At 46.0% G+C, this 6,251-nt stretch overlaps 1 non-coding gene across 1 annotated transcript; it reads right to left on the reverse strand.

The window, feature by feature from the left end:
* Nucleotides 1–1,597: 1,597 nt before the first annotated feature.
* Nucleotides 1,598–1,679, reverse strand: TRNAL-UAG. Its single transcript has one exon. It is a non-coding gene; the product is annotated as a tRNA-Leu (tRNA).
* Nucleotides 1,680–6,251: the final 4,572 nt, after the last annotated feature.

Here is a 6,251-nt window from a genome sequence, read left to right on the forward strand (position 1 = left end):
CTGTATGATTCCAAATATTCAGCTGGAGAAGGAAATGGCAACCCACTCCAATATTCATGCCTGGAGAATCCCATGGACGCAGGAGCCTGGTGGGCTACAGTCCATGGGGGTCACAAACAATCCAACACGACTTAGCGACTAAACAACAACAACGACAAATACTCAACATTCTGGAAAATGCAAAACTATGGAGATGATAAAAGGGTCAGCGGTTGTCAGGTTATAGGGGAGGGAGGGATGCATTGGGGAAGCCCTGAGGATTTTTAGGGCAGTGAAGTTATTCTGTATGATACTTTAATCATGGTGGATATATATCACTGCACATTTTGTCAAAACCCATAGAATGTGCAATACCAAGAGTAAACCATAGTGTAAATTAAAAATTTTAGAGGATTTTTTTCCCCTCTTCACAAAGCACAAAAATATGATCATTGTGTGTGTGTGTGTGTGTCTGTGTGAAGAATATAGGTGTCAAGATTTTTCTTAGTGAAAGGTGGATAGAAAGGAAAGGCACTGATCTGGAGGAGTCATCAAAGCGAAACAGGAGATGACCTGTGAGGACACAGAAGATAATTTTGATTGAGAAGAGGGAATGACATAAAAAGGAAGGCAGAATCAATGTGTCACCAAAAATCCCAAGACCTTGGTTCCTGTGCAGAATCCTCATTGTCTGCTCTGTACCTTTCATTCCTCAAGGGGCTGCAGGGAAATACTGTACCTCTTTGAGAGAGCTGTACAGCCTGTGGGATAACAGGGGCTGAAAGGGCTGAGAAGGGCAATGGGACAACCATTCTGATAGGGCACCACTAAACAGACCCTGAGTGTACCCCTTCTTCTTTCCTACACTGAGTTAGGTTCTCAACAGGCATTGCAACTGGGTGATTCAGAGACTGGGACAGTCTCCAAGGTAAGTGAATTCGCTTAGAAGGGGCAAAGCAGTGGCTAAGCCAACATTCACAGAACACTCCATTGGGCTTGACACCTGGAGTCAGCCAAAAATCAGCTTTTAAGAGTTTTGGAATCACAAACCCACCTGCAAAGTCAAATTCAAAGAACCATTTACCTGCCCTGCCCCAACCCTTAAGGCAATAATGCCTGAGTGAGATCTGGAAGCCTGGAAGGAAATGGCTTTCTGCATGGATGCATTCATTCCTCATCTTCAGTTACAAGAGTAATGTGATTAAAATCAAATCAAGTCTGTGCAGGTTATTTCCAGTGCACAGAGCTGCAGCTCTGAAACCAGTGTTGGCTCCCAAACCAGGGCTGATGGGGGCTATGGGGCAATATCTAGGAAGTCTTTCCTACCATATGGTGCCTAAACCAGGTCATGAGAATGATTCACTGTGAGCGTGGATTTTATAAGAGGAGGACAGAAAGAATTCCCCCTTGTGAGAATGCAAAAGCTTAGATACAAGCAAAGTGAGGTGCAAACAACTAGTTTGAGCACGAGATGTTGAGAAGAAACCAACCTAACCTGGTTCGAAGTAAGTATTTCAGAACAGGATTGAAAGGTTTCCTAGAAATTCTTGCAAGAGAGATTTTCATGGATTCAGCTTGAATTATACTACTGATTTACAGCTATGCTAAAACACACCATTGGCAGTGGTGGGATTCGAACCCACGCCCCCGAAGAGACTGGAGCCTAAATCCAGCGCCTTAGACCGCTCGGCCACACTACCACAGGTGGCGCAAATAACTCATCCCTGAGCTGTTTACTACAGTACGCGTGCTCATAATTTTGAATTTTCTTGAGTTAATGGAATTTCTCTCAGTGTTTTCATTTATCCCTAAAGGACCCGAGCAAACTCGGAGAGAGGAGAAATCATTGTATTCTCACAGGCCTGAGAAGTGAACTAGAAAGTTGTCAGTGATTATTAGCGCGAATTTCCTTGAAAGACCTTTTCTTTAACCGAGGCAATTCCACGCAGAAAGGAGGGGGAAAAATCTCACTGGCGACTTGTTTCAAGTGATTTCGGAAGACTAAGAAACTCCCCTCTGTTGGGTCGTTGGTTTATGGCTGTGAAATTCACAGAGAGAATGAGGTGGGAGATCAGATCAAGCAAGAGGTTCGCTTCCGTTGACAGATCTGGCAAGCCTGTCGCCGATAGACAGGAAAATCGTTGGTCGCATTCCCTGCAGGTTCGGTCAGAGAGAGAAATTGGTCTACTTTTCCTGAAAGTAGCGCTCTGGGGTAGACCCACGCACACGCGCACTGCTATAGCCTCTGAACAATTTCCCTTACAGAGGGACCAGGGTGACCCCCAGAGGGTGGTTACATCCAAGAACTTTCCCACACCGGGGAGGGGTGTGTCCGAGTTTTCATGGGTTCCGGAACCGCTAAGCTTCAGATCATTTCTTTTGAATGGAGTAGAGGGAAGGCAATGGCAACCCACTCCAGTACTCTTGCCTGGAAAATCCCATGGACTGAGGAGCCTGGTAGGCTGCAGTCCATGGGGTCGCTAAGAGTCGGACACGACTGAGCGACTTCACTTTCACTTTTCACTTTCATGCACTGGAGAAGGCAATGGCAACCCACTCCAGTGTTCTTGCCTGGAGAATCCCCCTCACCAGGGGGAGCCTGGTGAGCTGCTGTCTATGGGGTCGCACAGAGTCGGACACGACTGAGGCTACTTAGCAGCAGCAGCAGCAGCAGCAGCAGAGGAAAAGGAAAGTTTCAGATCCAGCCAGGGATCTTCAGTACCCAAGTGGAATCGCATACCAGTCAATCTGTGCTCCGCGGTAAACCCTGGATTACAAGTCACTTTATTCATTGCTCTTTCTGATTGGCCATTTCTGGGTCTCTGGATGCAGAAACTCTCCTCGGAGTCTCATTAAAGTTTCCTAACTTCCTCTTACTCCCCGCCTCCATCACTCCAAAAAACCACACCCTGCTCTTGCCTGCCCTTGCCCCAGATCTCTCCGAGGTCCTTTCCCGGCGGCCTAAGGGTTCGGGGTCAGGGTCAGGCGTGCTTCTCTGTATTTTCTTGGGACGAAGGTCTTGCTGGTTCCCATCTTCGATTCAGGAAGCTGGATGGGGTGGGGAGCGAGGAACACAAAAGAACTTCTAAAAAAGCTGATTGGAAATAGGGCTCAGGGAGCATCGGATGAACGTAGAACCAAGACGGGGAAGCAGGAGATGGGGAAAGCTGGGGCCACTTTAGGAAGAGTTCAAGGCCAGAGGCGGGCTCTCCTTGCACTCCCCATCAGCTCCCTACTGCCGCCAATCCCGGTGCCCTCTGGGTCAAGTCCCCTCCACCCGTCCACCTCATCTCACGCCTCTCCCACACCGGGTTAGACGCTTCCTGATCTCTCTTTTTCGCTCTCTGGTTCCCTCTCTCTGCTCCCAGTTGACAGGCAATCTGAGCTCCCATGGTGGAACTGGGTGTCAACCCGTGGGCTCCCATCTAGTTCTTTCTCTCCAGAAGATACCAGAGTCACGAGTGTGGCCGTCTCTCGGAGATGGTCAGCAGCAAAGGCTAGCGAATCTAGCGGAAGGTGTGGCTTCTATGCCCCACACCACTGGAGATGGAGGAGCTCAAGTACCTGTCTCTAGCTCCTTTGGCTGAAGTGGACAACTTAAAAGAAACTTCAGTTTGTGTTTCCACGCTTTTTAAGGACCCTCAGAAAAAAAGTGTGTGAGCATATTGCCTTGAGCAGTGCACGCTTCCTTCCAACAGGTCATAAGCAGTGGGAAGACTGATGCTAATCTCAAATTGGAGAGAACCTAGAGATCGTGTGCAATAAATTGTGCATAAGACTAGGAAGCACCAGTTTGAAAGACAGAAAAGGCCTGGGGTTCTTTACTACCTGAAAGGATGTAGGGATGGATGGGAGGAGAGAGAACAAGTGTTGAACATATTTATCAAACTATTTTGTCTAGTAGTGAACCAGGTGAGAAACTCAGAGTCTATGGATTGGTCCTGGGAAATCTCACATTGAGGCTTTTGATTGGAAGATTAAGTGAGATCATATTTAGGTCTCAGTGCTAATTTGGTAAACATACACATTTAAATAAACCACTGCTTCTGTAAATGTTTTGACTTCTTTTTAAAAATACGGATTCCAAAAATAGTACAGAGATTCTGGTAAGATGGAAGTGACCTGAACCCTTGATTATTTATTTATTTTTTAGTTCTCGGTCAGGGCAGTGAAAGGAACCAGCTGACAAGAAAGGACTTGATCATTATAGCAGAGGTCCCCTTGATTCTAAGGGACTGCATGTTCAGGCTCCACAAATTGACAAGCTTCAAAGCATTTTCTTATCAGGACAAAGTACCACAGTCTCACATGCCATTCTGAATTTCCTTTACTAGCCAGTGTGCACGGCCTCCCCTATTCAATCACCTGTTATTGCTTGAGCACTCATTGTCTGCCTTAAACTCACAGGATTCTTCAATGGGGGAAGTATTTTGATCTGTTCCTCACGGAAGTGGATCATCTGTTAGACTGACAGAGACCTGAAGTCAGAAGTCTTAGCTTTCCTAGTGGAATGCCAGCCTTGCCAAAGACTTAATTGACCAGTATCTGAAGCCCTTTGGAAAGATGCCTGATAGAGAGAAGTGTGATGTTTGTCTGGCACATGCCTATTCTCTCAGTTTTCAGTGTTGGATACTAGTATTTTAAGCTCTAACATTCTGCAACATTACAGGAGAGTTTAACCTTGGATTTCCTGCTATTCATACTTGTCAATAGTCTAAATGATGAAAATTTATACACAAGTGGGAAATTTACTTTAAGGCCTTGATGCTCAAAGTATAGTCTAAGAACCAGCAGCATCAGCATCTCCTGGTAATTTATTCAGATCAGATCAGATCAGTCGCTCAGTCGTGTCCGACTCTTTGCGACCTCGTGAATCGCAGCGCGCCAGGCCTCCCTGTCCATCACCAACTCCCGGAGTTCACTCAGACTCATGTCCATCAAGTCAGTGATGCCATCCAGCCATCTCATCCTTTGTCGTCCCCTTCTCCTCCTGCCCCCAATCCCTCCCAGCATCAGAGTCTTCTCCAATGAGTCAACTCTTCCCATGAGGTGGCCAAAGTACCGGAGTTTCAGCTTTAGCATCATTCCTTCCAAAGAAATCCCAGGGCTGATCTCCTTCACAATGGACTGGTTGGATCTCCTTGCAGTCCAAGGGACTCTCAACAGTCTTCTCCAACACCACAGTTCAAAAGCATCCATTCTTCGGCGCTCAGCCTTCTTCACAGTCCAACTCTCACATCCATACATGACCACAGGAAAAACCATAGCCTTGACTAGACAGACCTTTGTTGGCAAAGTAATGTCTCTGCTTTTGAATATGCTATCTAGGTTGGTCATAACTTTCCTTCCAAGGAGTAAGCGTCTTTTAATTTCATGGCTGCAGTCACCATCTGTAGTGATTTTGGAGCCCAGAAAAATAAAGTCTGACACTGTTTCCACTGTTTCCCCATCTATTTCCCATGAAGTGGTGGGACCGGATGCCATGATCTTCGTTTTCTGAATGTTGAGCTTTAAGCCAACTTTTTCACTCTCCACTTTCACCTTCATCAAGAGGCTTTTGAGTTCCTCTTCACTTTCTGCCATAAGGGTGGTGTCATCTGCATATCTGAGATTATTGATATTTCTCCCGACAATCTTGATTCCAGCTTGTGTTTCTTCCAGTCTAGCGTTTCTCATGATGTACTCTGCATATAAGTTAAATAAGCAGGGTGACAACATACAGCCTTGACGGACTCCTTTTCCTATTTGGAACCAGTCTGTTGTTCCATGTCCAGTTCTAACTGTTGCTTCCTGACCTGCATACAAATTTCTCAAGAGGCAGATCAGGTGGTCTGGTATTCCCATCTCTTTCAGAATTTTCCACAGTTTATTGTGATCCACACAGTCCAAGGCTTTGGCATCGTCAATAAAGCAGAAACAGATGTTTTTCTGGAACTTTCTTGCTTTTTCCATGATCCAGCGGATGTTGGCAATTTGATCTCTGGTTCCTTTGCCTTTTCTAAAGCCAGCTTGAACATCAGGAAGTTCACGGTTCACATATTGCTGAAGCCTGGCTTGGAGAATTTTGAGCATTACTTTACTAGCGTGTGAGATGAGTGCAATTGTGCGGTAGTTTGAGCATTCTTTGGCATTGCCTTTCTTTGGGATTGGAATGAAAACTGACCTTTTCCAGTCCTGTGGCCACTGCTGAGTTTTCCAAATTTGCTGGCATATTGAGTGCAGCACTTTCACAGCATCATCTTTCAGGATTTGGAATAGCTCCACTGGAATTC

Source organism: Bison bison, unplaced genomic scaffold (genome assembly GCF_000754665.1).
Source record: "Bison bison bison isolate TAMUID 2011002044 unplaced genomic scaffold, Bison_UMD1.0 scf7180017864117, whole genome shotgun sequence".
Lineage (NCBI taxonomy): Eukaryota > Metazoa > Chordata > Mammalia > Artiodactyla > Bovidae > Bison > Bison bison.